The 14,100-nt window shown below is 48.3% G+C and overlaps 1 protein-coding gene across 5 annotated transcripts in view; it reads right to left on the reverse strand.

Moving 5' to 3' along the window:
- ITGB1BP2 (integrin subunit beta 1 binding protein 2) overlaps nt 1-14,100 on the reverse strand; it is a 123,529-nt gene that overhangs the window by 91,743 nt on the left and 17,686 nt on the right. The gene's annotated exons all lie outside the window — the stretch shown is intronic.

Below are 14,100 nucleotides of genomic sequence, written 5' to 3' on the forward strand. Positions count from 1 at the left end.
AACACTCCTTCTTCAGGGGTCCGAAATATAATGCAAATACTCAAAGAACCTGACAAACCAAATGAAGCATGTACGGCATGTGAATCCTCTAATCCAGCAGCAGCTCAAAGTGCTTACGGTCAGCGAAAACAACTGATGTGTGCAAAGTGATGAGGGTAAAGCAGAACGGCTCAATTCTGTTTGTTTTCAAGTTTTTCTTAAAATTGGATTATGTCGCTTATCAAACTTCTGAGTGAGTTTACAGATAAAATATAAAGGGGGAAAAAAATTAAAACACCAACAACAATACAAATATTATCGTCAAATATATTTTATTGAGCACCAAGAGAAACAACAATCAGAAACAGGTACAAAGAACAAGAAAGCAGCTCCATGTTTCACACAAAAATCTAGCAAACCCAGCCCACCAACCCAACCCACAAGCCCTCCCCCCCCCCACTCTCACTGACGCCAAACAAAACAGAATAAACAGAGGATAAAACAAATACCAGGGGCTAGCAGTTCAAGATGCGACTACGAGCCACCGGAGACAACGTTGTCCAAAAGGGCTCCCAAATTCGCTGGAAGGCCCGTCCAGACAAGGAAGAAATATCCTGAACTCCCCTCCATTCCCAAGAAAGCAACGTAATCATGTGACTACGCCAGAGGGAATAGTCAGGTGCCTCCACCTACTTCAGCAAAATGCATTTGATAGCAATCACTGCAGTCTAACGAAGGAATGCGGAGGCCTCGGGTCAGCGAGGGTGAAAATGTAAGGAGGCACCAAATAATACCAAGGCAGATCTCTGAACTGTAATGTTCCAGGTGGTATCTACGAAAAGAAAAACAGCATCCCAAAAAGTCTGTATGGATGAACAAGACCAAAACATGTGGTCGAAACCTGCGTCTGGAGCACCACAGCGCCGGCAGTCCGCAGTCAAGCAGAGCCCTGCCAGGAAAGCTCTCCGAGGAGAAATATACAGGCGGAGAGTCAATTTGTAGTGTTGTTCCCACAAAATTGCATATTTACCATACAAAGGTAGCTTTTTGATGGCATTCGAAATTAGTTCATCAGAGAATTCCATATTCAGATCCCCCACCCAAGCATCCCACAATCTGAGACAATCAAGCATAGGGGATTCGTCCTTCAGATGTCTATGGTGAAATTTCAATGGGACAGGCTGTTGGGAACCAAATGTAAAGGCCTCCATTAACAATTCCCGACAGGAGGCCGAAAGATGAGTACTCGACAAGGAGGAAATGTAATGGCGAATCTGAAGGTAGGCATAGACATCTGTACGAGGAAGAGCAAATTCCTCACAAAGCAGATTAAAGGGTTTGATTAGACCCTCATCATCAACCAAATGAAACACGAAACGAATCCCCTTTGCTTCCCAACGCACAAAGCTAACATTGTCCACCCCAGGAGGGAAACGTGCATTATAGCGTAATGGTAAAAAGGGCGAGACCGTAGAGCTAAGGGAATGAAACCTACAAACCCAGTGCCAGGCCCGACGGAGAGGGCAATGCAACAATGCACTGGGCGCATATTCCCATTTAGAAAGCAAAGAAGAGTGAAGAAACGCACTAAAGTGGGTAGAGGTAAAGCAAGAAAGTTCCAAGGAGGTGTTAGTAAACGTGGAGGTGCCACTAAAAAGATCATTGATGTGGCGCATGCCACAAGCAATCGTTAAGAAACGAATATTCAACAACCCCAAACCACCCTTATACCAAGGGGAGGCCACCCTCCTATAGGGAAGGCAAGCACGCTTGCCTAGCCAGAGGAACCGTTGCATCATGCACTCAAGACGCTTTTCATCATGGGGGGACAGATAAAGGGGAAGAACCTGAAACACATATAGCCACTGAGGTACAACAAGCATATTATATAGGCTCACCCGGCCCAACAAAGAAAGCGTCCCACAGGTAGAAAACAAAGAGCTAACATTTAAAGAGTAGAGGTGGGAGAGATCCATAGGAATGTGGACCCCTAAATAGTGAAGCTCAGACTCCGCCCACTGCAAAGGGAAGGAACCCCACCAAGAAGTACGAACTGTCGGGCACGAAGGCAAAGCCAGATCCAGATTCAGAGAAATGCCGGAGTGAAAACCAAATTCTGAAATAAGATCTAAAGCAAGGGGTAAAAAAACCTCAGGATTGGTCAGGATTAAAAACATATTATCCGCAAAGGCCAGCGTCTTCAAGGACTCACCCGCGACCCGAAGGCCCCGCACCTCATCAATGTGGCACAAAGTACAAATTAAGGGTTCCAAAAAGAGCAGAAAAAGCAGAGGAGATAAGGGGCAGCCCTGTCTAGTACCTCGGAAGATAGGAAAGGAATCCGTACGAATACCATTAACCAAGAGAGACGCCCTCGGATTAGAATATAAGGAATGGATTGCACTGAGGTAAAACCCCCCCAACCCCACATGTTCAAGTGTAGGAAACAAGAAGGACCAGTTAACACTAATGAATGTTTTAGAGGCATCCAGGCTAACAAACAGCGAGTCAATTCTCAATTACTGGCAATGAGCCAGCGCAAAGAGGACCTTGCGCACATTGCGAACTGAATGTTGACCCCGAACAAATCCAACCTGGTCCTCATGGACAACAGAAGGGAGAAGAGGCGAAAGACGGTTGGCCAAAATACAGGAAAACAATTTTAAATCAACATTAAGCAGAGAGATCGGGCGATAAGACCCCTGGGTCAACAGCCGCCTTACCCGGCTTCAATAATAAAGTAACCAAGGCCTCGTTGGCATAGCGAGGAAAGGAGCCTCCAGTTATAGCCGCATTATAATAGTCAAGTAAGGGCCCACAAACGCGGTGGGAGAGAATACGGTAAAACTCACTGGAGAACCCGTCCGGACCAGGAACCCGACCCAATCGAAGGGATTTGATGGCAACCTGTAATTCCAAGGCTTGAAGAGATTCATTAAGACGCGTTGCCTCTTCTGCAGCCAAACGCGGCATGCCAGATGAGTGCAAATAGTCAGTAGTGAGGTCTCCGGAGATCTCATCTGGCGCAGCATAAAGTCGAGAAAAGAAATCCACAAGCGTCTCCGCCACCTGTGACGTCTTGGTTACCCGACCCCCCCCCCCCAGGCATCTGAAGGGTCAGGTTAAGCTTGCGGTTACCAAATCTGTGAAATCGATGTTTATGGAAAGCCACCCATTTCATAGAATGGGAGTGAAGTAACGAATTAAGCGTAGCCTGAGCAGACAGATAGCGTTCCCGAGTAGCGGAAGAGGGAGCAGCCTGAAAGGCACGCTTAGCTGCGCCAAGATCACATTGCAGGGCTATAATACTACGGTTAATACGTTTGTGTCTGGCACAGAGGAAAGAAATAATGTGACCTCAAAGCACGGTTTTGGCGGCTTCCCAAAACAAAATGGGGTCATCTTGATGTGCATTTTGTTGTAGATAATCTTCCCATTGAGTCTCCAAAAAGGTTTGAAACTCCACATCCTGGGTCAGATAGAAGGGAAATCGCCAAGAAGGAGAACGAACATAGGTTGGATCCAAATTTATATCAATCTAAAGGGCCAATCTCCGTGGAAGAAACGGAGGGGAACTGACCCACGGATACAAAAATGTAATCAATGCGAGACCAGGTATGATGGGCTCTGGAGAGATGGGTATAGTCCCGGACCTCAGGATGTAAGAGGCGCCAGAGATCCACCACAGAGAGAGTGTCGCAAAGATCAGCATGAATACGTCCTCGAGCCCCAAAAGCATAGGGAGGGGGCCCCGATTTATCTAAGTCAGGATCGCTAACCAAATTGAAATCACCCACCAAGAGCAAAGGATCGCCAGAAAACCGGGAGTGAAGAGCAACCAATGCACGCAGAAATGCGGATTCCGACGAATTAGGGCCGTAAACCACCAGTAACAAATAGCTCCGGTCTCCCAATGAAATTCGCAAAAGTAAATGACGACCCTCCGGAGATTTATCAAGGACCTGCACTCCGAGAGGTGAAGATTTCCGAAACAACACCGCTACCCCACCATGTCGCCCAGGTGAAGACGCATAATAAACCTCCCCCACCCATGAACACCGTAGCTTAAGATGTTCCTCATCGGTAAGCCTAGTTTCCTGTAAACAGGCAATATCTGCATGATGGCGCTGAAGCGCCACCAAAATTTTAGACCTCTTAATCGGGGACGTAATGCCCCCAACATTCCAAAAAGTTAGCCTAAAAGGTGAGCTTACAGCAGCCAGGAGACATAATGAGTAGGACCCACATCCAAGCGATACCACAAATGCAAAACCCCAGGAGCCCAGCCTCCCCCAGGGACATCAGTCTCACTAAGTGCTAGAACCCGAAACAGGGAGAAGGGAAAGATCTCAAAAGCCAGCATCCCACACAGGCAAAAGGTTAGTATCACACAGATAAAAAAGGAAAAAAGAAACCCCCAACTCCCAGAAGGGAGTATACAAAACAACAGGTACCTCAAACCAAAAAAACAAACCCCAAGCATCAGTGAGAGTAAACCACCCCTCCCCACAACCCAAACCTCCCCCCCCAAAAAAAAAACCATAATCCCCAACACCCTACACCAACACACACCTCGTCCCACAAATGCGGGACCGAGATAGGAAGTCACGAGAAAATGCGAATAGGGCCCCAGACCCTCCCTACCCCACCCAGCAAGTCCACACCTAAACACACACTCAAAGAAAGCGAACCACACAAGCATAGATCCAACCCTCCACCCCACACAGGCACACCCCCTCCATGGCCACCCCAAGAGTGCAAAAAACAACGGCAAGGGGAGCACTCAAACTGGAAACCTCTAAGAGGCAATACAAAGAGGGCCCACCACCACCCAACCAAACAGGTGCCCCACATACCAAGCACACAGAGACCCCCCACACGGAGGTTCCAAGTCAAACAATCCCGGGCCAGAGGGTCAAAATGATGCACCCACAATCAACCAACCCCACTCAACAAAACAGTCAAGACCCATACACTATAAGACCCCAGAAATCCACAATGAGGAACAGTATGACAACAGGGGGTCAAACTCCCAACAAATTAGAAGCTAAGCATCTGAGGGGGCGAAAGCCAACTGTCCCCAACACAAGTCGCCACATTGTCAAGCGTCCACCATAGGCATAGTCAGGGCCCCGAAGAGGAACCCGGGTCAGCAGACGAGTCTAAAAAAGCTTGGGCGTCCTCCACGATGGCATAGCCCCTCCACCCGGCATTGATCCAGATCTTCAGGTGTGCAGGGTATTGTAACATAAAGCGCTGCTTTCAGTCGTACAGGGCAGAGCACACCCTCGAGAAATGCCGCCATCGTTCTTGTAGTGTCGGAGAATAATCCTGGAAGATCCGCAGTAGCGAGCCCTCATAAGTAAGGGTACTGCTTGTAGAGACGCATCAACTCCGCTTTATGTGCAGAATTATGCACTTTAATGATGGTGACCCAGGCGCGGGTGTGATCCTCAGAGCGCCGGCTCAAGCGGTGCACCCGATCTAAGCACAATGGCCCCATGCCAGCCGGGAGTGGAAATTCAGCTGCAAACCAGGACTCAAGAGTGGGCAGGAGACGCGTGTCAGGCACAGACTCTGGGAAGCCAATCAGCCGCAAGTTATCGCGCCGCGACCGGTTCTCCAGATCCTCGAGTTTCTCTGCCTGGCACGTGAGCTGGTCCTTGAGAGTAAGCAGATCCGCCGCAGAGAAGGTCTGGGCGTCCTCTACCAGCGCTACCCTCGTCTTGAGCTCTCCAGTGCGCCGGGTGGTCTCAGCGAGCAATGTCTCCAAGGAGGTAAGCTGCCCCGACAAGCCGTCAAAGCGGGAGTCCAGCGCGCGAACTACCAACGCAGACAAGGCCTCTATGTGAGCTGCAGAGAGAGGCAACGTGGCTCCCAACTCCTCCGCCGCCGCAGCCATTTTGCCATCGGGTTTGGGAGGCCACAGTTCTCTGTCTCTGTCCTTCCGAGTGGACCTGCCGCTCATCGCCGGGCTAGAGTGGTGGACAAACCTATCCATACACAAGATCAAGCCCCAGAGCTCAGAAGAGAACGGGAAATGATGCTAGAAGAGGCAGGGAGGATCGCGGGGCCCAGGAGCTCGAGCAAAACGCAGCTTACTTGGCTCAACACATCACGTGACCCACAATACAAATATTATAAAAAAGACTATTGCTCTCATAATGAACAGCAAAGGGATGAACCAGTCCTTTTTTGGGAAGCAGTAAAGATGGTTCTCAGAGGCCATATTATTAGTTACGTTTCCCAGGCTCGGAAAAGTCGGGATCGGGAAATTTTACGTTTATCTCAGCATTTGGTGGCTCTTCGCCGCACGTGTGGACGTCAACCCACTGATATAAACCGGCAGGCCTTGCAGGTCACTTTGAATGAGCAGCTTCACCAGCGGGCATCTATAAGTTTGGCTTACTATAAATATTGTCTTTATGCCTATGGTAACAAATGTGGTCGTCTTTTAGCTCATTTGATTTCTCACCGGAAGAGCAGACAGAAAATAGTAGCCATTACATCTCATAACTCTACGCCTATCACGGATGATGAGGCCATTTGTCGGGCATTTTGGGACTATTACGCCATGTTATACGCTGAGTCTTCAGCGCAGGGTCTCCTGGGAGAGATGTATTTGGACACTTTGGACTTACCCTGTCTGACCCCTGCTCATTTGACTCTGCTGAATGCCCCATTGTCGGAAGCGGAGGTGGACCTGGTTATTCGTCAGTGCCCCACTTTGAAGGCACCTGGTCCTGATGGCTTTCGGGTGGAATTTTATAAGTTGATGAGACTGGACATTGTCTCACCGCTTATGGCCATGTTTAATGTGATGGTGGATGCGGAGGCTATGCCGGCCTATCTTAATATGGCCCAAATCATAGTTCTTCCCAAGCTGGGGCGAGACCACACTAGATTGGAATCTTACCACTCCATTTCCTTACTCATTTGTGAGGTGAAGATCTTGGCCAAGGTTTTGGCTAATCGGTTGGCTCATGTTCTCCCTGAGATCCTTCATGAGGCCCAGGTTGGGTTTGTGAAGGGTCGTTTGGTTGAGAAGAATGTTGAGAAGAATATTCAATGCATTCTTGCTTCTTTGGAATTCTGTACCCGCCATCATATGCCTTCGCTTCTTATCAGCTTTGATGCAGAAAAAGCATCCGACCGTGTGCGTTGGGATTTTTTATATGCGACCTTGACCAAGTATGGGTTTGTGGGATGATTTGTCTCGGCGCTGCGGGTATTATATGTATCTCCGGCAGCATTTCTTATGAATGGTTGTACGTCTTTGCCATTTGAGATTTCCCGCGGCACAAGACAGGGCTGCCCCTTGTCCCCGCTTTTGTTTATCCTAACGCTAGACCCCCTATTGCGTGCGATTCATCTGACTCCTGAGGTGAAGGGGGTGACCCTAGATGCCTTTTGTTTTAAGGTAGCAGCTTTCGCTGATGACTTCGTTTATCTTATGGATCCCCAGAACTCTTTGGCAGCTTTGTTGAAAATGATACATGAATACGGAGATTTTGCGGGCCTCCGCTTGAATTTGGGGAAATCGGAGGCTTTGTCCTCTTCGCCGGACTTGCAGGGTCAATGGGGGGCTTCGTTCCCACTGCGTTGGGTGACTGATTCCTTATGTTATCTTGGGATCCGACTTCCGGTGTCTCCCGGTCGCCTTTATTCACTCAATATTCATGAGCTCTTAGCTCGCACGTCCCGACAACTGGATCACTGGAGAGATTTACTGCTTATATTGTTGGGTCGCATAGCGGTGATTCGAATTATCATTTTTCTCCAGTGGCTATATGTGCTCCTGATTCTCCCGTTGTGTCTTCTTAAGAAAGACTTGAGGGCTTTGAATCGCATTTTGTCCCGGTTTTGTTGGCATGGGAGGAAACCTCGGTTGCGTTATGATCTCCTAGTGGGTGGGTGGCAGCAGGGGGGTCTCGGCATCCCGAATTTTGGTTTGTACAATCTAGCTTGTCTTTTGCGTCATCTTAAGGACTGGTTGTTTGGGGAATCTCAATATACCCCTACTTCCCTTGAGACAGCCCTGTATGCCCCATATTCTCTTCTTGCATTGCTTCATCTACCCTGTGGGGTGCTGCCTTGGGAGGTTCATGGCACCGTGCTCTTGGCTTCTATGTGTGGGGCATGGGAGGGCTTGGTTAGGCGCCTGGGGGGGATCCATGGGTGACTCCTTTGTTGCCCCTGATGGGCAATCTTTGTTTTGTGCCTGGGCTGGATAATTTGAGTTTTCGTTGCTGGAAAACATTGGGCATCTTTTTGGTGGAACATCTTTTTTCCGTCAAGGGGGGGCTGCGATTTTTAGCTGATCTGATTTTTAGCTGACTGTTTGGGGAGGTGCTGGGGGGATACCTTTGCCTATTGTCAGGCTACGCAATATATCCTCGCGCTCCCCCAGACGGCCCTTTAGCATCCATTGGGTGCTCGTCTTCGGGACTTTTATGCCCAAGTTGAGCCTTTTCAGACTTCGGCGTCCACCTTATACAAGGTCCTGCTTCCCTTCGAGGCCCCTAGGGACTGTCAGCAGGTTCAGGACGATTGGGCATAGGAACTTCACATGGATTTGGCTTCATGGACTGTCTCCCAGAATCTCGTGGCTTTGCCTTGTTTAATCCGGGGAACCGTGTTGCGGGAATGTTATGCTCGTATATTATATAGAGGGTATATCACCCAAGTTCAGCTTTTTTTTATTTTTATATATATACTATTTCTTTAATGAGCAAACCAGTACACATATAACATAACAGAGTAAAGGGACATCCATCAATCCAGAAAAAACCGCCCTACCGGGCATACAGAGAGCAAAGGTCATAAACACAACCAAGATCAGATGTCTCAGGAACAAGAGGTGCTCAATACAATTTTCCATGTAAAACCCTCGGAAAACCCTCCCAGGACATATCGTAGCACTCCAATACTATAACATACATTAGAATACACCGTAGAAAACCGGATCCAAACCACCCCCCATCCCCCCCACCCACCCCTACTCCCGACCTGTGAAATATATATACGAAATACACAAAATAGACAAAAAATAGACAAAATAGACAAAAAATAGACAAAATGGGGAGGAAAACTACGTCAAAAAGGGAAGAAGAAGAGGAAAAAATAAAGAGAAAGAGAAATGAACCCCATAAGAGAATCTAAGTAAGAATGAGTCTGAAGAGGGAGAGTACAGAAGAGGACAGAAGACCCCAGTGGATGCTAACAGTTCAATAGTATACTCCTCTCGTGATGGGGAAGGGACAGCCAATACGCCTCCCATACATCCTGAAATCGAGACCACCTTCGTTCATCCCGAGTGCCCGCAGCCCGTCTTTCCAAGAGAGCTAAGTCATGAAGAGACCCCTGCCATCGAGAGAAAGAGGGAGCATGCGGCTCTCACCAAAAAGTCAAAATGGCTTTCTTAGCCAGCAAAAGGGCCTTAGAAATCAACTGCCGCTGCCCAACAGTGCAACCATGAAGCTCCGCCTCCTGGTAAAAAAGAGCTACACAGGGGTTACAGCTCGGGAGCCCATGAACCAAGGAGGACAAGAAGACCCAAACACGCTGCCAAAAGGCTTGCACAGAGGGGCACTCCCAAAACATATGCCCCAGGGAAGCAGGATTTACGGGACATTTGGGGCACCCCGCATGAGCTGCAATACCGGCCCGGTGTGCTCTGTGAGGGGAGATAAAAGCCCTGTGAAGAATTTATATTCTTGTTCCCTATGTAACATGTTACATGATATGATGCGCAAATGGACAAAGCAGCGAGAGATCAATGCAGACGGAACTATGCAGCCTAAGTCAGCACTCCATGCCCCTGCCAACCAATCAGCCCGTTCGGTCTGTAGGGGGGGGCCCAGACCATCAACATAATAGCGAAGACGTGGATCCGTGTCCTCCCCCAACGCCAAACACCTCCTAAGATCCCGTGCCACAGATCCGCTTAACCGATCCCGAGAAGCTGCGGACATAATGTCGGAGCTGGAAGTAGCCAAAAGCGTCCACCCTATCCAGCCCATACAGCGACCCCAATTCGGCAGAGGAAAGAAGATCGCCCCCATCGGAGAGAACATCCCCCAGTCTACGAACTCCATGTGCATGCCAAATCCTAAACACCTTGCTGTCACTGCCCGGTTTAAAATGCAAATTACCCACCAGTGGTAGAAAAGGAGTTATGTTAGAGTTAATGCCCAAATGCTTACAAAGTAATTTCCAAATGTGTCTCATATAAGCCCAAACAACATGTCCCCGGTAGACGGAGTCCAACTGGGCAGCAGGTGCATGTAACAAAAACAACCCAGAGATAGGGTGTAAAAAATCCCTGTCCACGGAAAACATTAAAAAAGAGGAGCTCTCCATACACCAGTCCCGAATCAATCTAGTCCCACAGGCCAGATTATAGGCGCGAATGTCTAGCAGTCCAAATCCCCCTTGCGACTCAGGCAACATCAAAATACGAAGAGATAGCTGAGGCCGGCGCCCACGCCACAAGAAAGTCCTCAAAGCACTATACAACAGAGCTAAGTCCCCGGTCCGCAACCACAGCGGAAGAGTTTGAAACAGATAAAGCCACCGAGGGACAATCATCATATTGTACAAAAATATACGCCCCGCAAGGGATACCGGCAAATCACCCCACAAGCGGAGGAGCTCAACCGTGCTCCGGAGCAGGGGCTTCACATTGATCTCATAGAGTCGCGTGAGGGATGACGGTATCAGAACCCCCAGATATTTTACCTGCTGTGGTGCTTCCCGAAGCGGGAAATCAGCCCACGCATGCGAGATACTAATATGAAGAGGAAGCGCCTCCGATTTAGACACATTGAGTTTGAGGCCCGAGATTTCCCCAAACTGGTGAAACATTGCCAATAATCTAGGGAGGCCTGAAACCGTGTCAGTCAACATTACCATAATATCATCGGCAAAAGCCATGCAAAGCAAAGAGGAATTCCCCAGCTCTACTCCAGCTATCTGAGGATGGCATCGAAGGGAAATCAACAAATGCTCCAAAAACAATACATAAAGCAGAGGGGACAAGGGGCAGCCCTGGCGAGTGCCCCGCTGGAGCACAAAGTCCAGAGAAGCTACCCCATTAACCAATACGGTCGCCACTGGGTGGGAATAAAGGGCCCCAAGAGCTCTCATAAAGAACCCCTCCAACCCATAATATCGCAACAAGGGGAATAAAAAAGCCCACTCTACTCTATCAAAGGCTTTTTCGGAGTCAAAACTAATAGCCAGCGCTGGTTGCTGCCGAGAAACACAATGGGCCAAAGCAAGGATGAGCTTCCTAACATTATGACCTGCTAATCGCCCCCACACAAAACCTACCTGATCTGCACCCACCAAAGAGGGAACAAACTGGGCCAAACGGTTAGCCAGAACCCGAGCTAAAATTTTTAGATCAACATTAATAAGCGAAATAGGTCTATAGGATCCCACAAGCAAGGGGTCTTTTCCCAGTTTAGGCAATACAGTAATCAGCGCTCGGTTCGCTCCAAGAGGAAACTGCCCTACCTCCGCCACACTTTCAAAGTAGCCCCGTAACGGATCAGCCACATACCCCTGAAGAAGACGATAGAATTCCCCCCCAAAGCCGTCAGGGCCAGGAGATTTACAAAGAGGTAGATGCTTGAGAACACCCAGCACCTCCTATCGGGTTATAGGGGAAGCCAAGACCTCCGAGTCCGTCGCTGATAGTTTTGGTAAGGGCAAAGATTCCAAAAATGCCCGAATCTGAGATTCCCGACCTACTACTTCCACAGTATATAGAGAGCTATAAAAGGTGACAAATAGCTGTTCCATCTGAGACTGGTCCGTGACCAACCTTCCCCCATCATCTTTAAGTGAGGTAATCAAGGTGGCACCCCGCCTCGCCTTAGTTATCTGGGCCAACATTCTACCCGGCCTATTACCAAAACGGTGTAGTCGGTACTTATAATAGAAAATGGATTTGTGGGCTCTCTCATGAAGAAGTGCATGGAGTGCTGACTGGGCCGTCTGAAAAGCATGTTTATGAGACAGGGTAGGATTCTGAAGGACCAAAAGTCTACTATCCCGCACCTTGCGTTCAAGAACCAAGATTTTTTCCGCCAGCATTTTCTTACGTCGTACGCAGTAAGCTATCACAGCCCCTCGGAGCACTGCCTTGGCAGCCTCCCAAAACAAAGTTCCATTATCCCCATGGTCCCCATTAAATTCCACATAGTCCCGCCACTGCTGCTCCAAGTAAGATTTAGGTTCAAATGTTTTTTATTGTTTCAACAGTAAACACTCAACACAATCAGCAGTATAGTTCAGTAAATAATGATGCAACTATCCCCCCCCCTCCCATCCCTCCCCATCCCCGGAGTCCAGTGCCAGATCAAAAAAAAAAACCTGAGAGTCCGAGTCAGACTTAAATATTCAAAAGTCTACTACGTGCATGTGGGGTGAGATCCTGCCAGAAACATTCCCAGGTCTGACGAAATTTACGACCCGGACCACGATCCAAGTCTCCTACTATTCTCCGCTCTAGCGTTGCGTGGATTATCATCAAGGATCTCCATTGGGCATAAGTCGGGGGAGTACTAGACAGCCAGTTGGTGAGAATGGCTTTCTTCCCCATCAAGAGTGCTCTGGTAATGAAAGCGGACATACCCTTGGGTTTAGGTGTGGCTATATTGTAATACCCAAATAATGCTCTCGGTTGCGGTAGCCAACGCCTCCCCCAAAGCAGCGTTATATATTGTCCCAGGTGACTCCAAAACTGTAAAATTTTAGGGCAGGCCCAAATCATATGTCCCAAAGAGGCATGAGCATGGTCACATTTCGGGCATGAGTGAGACGGCGTGATCCCCATCCGGGCTGCACGTTCCGGCGGAATATAAAGTCTCAAAACAATTTTCAGTTGCATTTCCCAGTGGGTGATATTAGGAGATACCTTTTGAATATGTTTCAAGACTTGTTGTAACTGGTGGGCCGTGAGTGTACATTGCAAGTCCTCTGCCCATGTTGTCGCTAAAATGTCCAAGTTAGGGCCAGGTTGACAATCCCGTACCCCCACAATGTGAAAACGAAGAGGAATCCTCTGTTGCGCAGAAAGGCTGTAGAGTTCCGAGAGGGCATCTCTATTATCCTCAGTAAGGTGGGCCTCCGTAGAGATTGTACATAATGTCGGATCTGGTAATAGGCAAACAAGTCATTAGGCTGTAAATCAAAAGTCCGACGTAATTCCGCAAAAGTTGCTATTCTCCCCTCCTCCAAAAACAGGTGGAAAAGATATTGAAGTCCCTGCATACTCCACCTCTGAAAGGAGGTATTTTGTAATCCAGGCTGAAAGGCTCCATTGCCCTGAATGGGTAAGTACAAGGAGTCCCCAGAAGACAGCTTAGCAGTTTTACACACCCATTTCCAGGTTTGCCGTGCTGGCGTAAATATCGGATAGTATGACACCAAAAGACGTATCTTCGGGTCCGCCACATGCAAAAAATAACTTACATGGTACGGAGCCAACAAAGATAACTCCAGTGGCGTGGCAGAAAAATCAGATGTCCCCCTGAACCAGTCATTAATGTGTCTCATCTGACAGGCCATAGCATACCATCGTACATTTAACAATCCATATCCCCCCCTGTCCCTGGGCAAACACATCCTAAGAAATTGCATGCGGGGCAAAAAGGGCAAACAGAATGGGGATTACGAACAGATCGGAGAAGGTTATCAAGGTTATTTACACTACACCCGATTTAACTTGATTCAGTTGACATGTATTACCTTCTGTGATATGTATTATCTTCTGTGATATGTATTATCTTCTGTGAAATTGAAGTACCATTATCCTTAACTGTTCCTGTAACTTACCCTTATCCTGAAATGTAATTCTACTGGAACTGCCCAGATAATTTCTATATTGTAATCCGCCTAGAACCGCAAGGCACAGGCGGAATAGAAATCCGAAATGTAATGTAATGTAATCATGCCGCTGTACCGAGCCATGGTGCGCCTTCACCTGGAATACTGCGTCCAGCACTGGTTGCCGTATACGAAGAAGGACACGGTACTACTCAAAAGGGTCCAGAGAAGAGCGACTAAGATGATTAAGGGGTTGGAGGAGTTGCCATACAGTGAAAGATTAGA

Source organism: Geotrypetes seraphini, chromosome 5 (assembly GCF_902459505.1).
Source record: "Geotrypetes seraphini chromosome 5, aGeoSer1.1, whole genome shotgun sequence".
Classification (NCBI taxonomy): Eukaryota; Metazoa; Chordata; class Amphibia; order Gymnophiona; family Dermophiidae; genus Geotrypetes; species Geotrypetes seraphini.